Here is a 405-nt window from a genome sequence, read left to right as displayed (position 1 = left end):
TACGGAACTTCGTTCGTTGCACTTGGGCCGAACGTACGTACGTTCGTTCGAGCCAAGAGATACGGAACTTCGTTCACTGCACTTGGCCCGAAGGTACGTTTGTTTGTTCGAACCAAGAGCTACGGAACCTCGTTCATTGGTCTTGGCCCGAACGTACGTACCTTGATTCGAGCGAAGAACTACGGAACTTCGTTAGCTGCACTTGACCCGAACTTACGTACGTTCATTCGCGACAAGAGCTAAGGAATTTCGTTCGTTGCAATTGGCCTTAACGTACGTGCGTTCGTTCGAGCCAAGAGCTACGGAACTTCGTACGTACATTCGTTCGGACCAAGAGATACGGAAATTCGTTCGTTGCTCTTCGACAGAACGTACGTACGTTCGTTCGAGCCAAGAGCTACGGAA

The sequence above is a fragment of the Octopus bimaculoides genome, chromosome 11 (genome assembly GCF_001194135.2).
Source record: "Octopus bimaculoides isolate UCB-OBI-ISO-001 chromosome 11, ASM119413v2, whole genome shotgun sequence".
NCBI lineage: Eukaryota > Metazoa > Mollusca > Cephalopoda > Octopoda > Octopodidae > Octopus > Octopus bimaculoides.
This window is presented reverse-complemented; position numbering follows the sequence as displayed.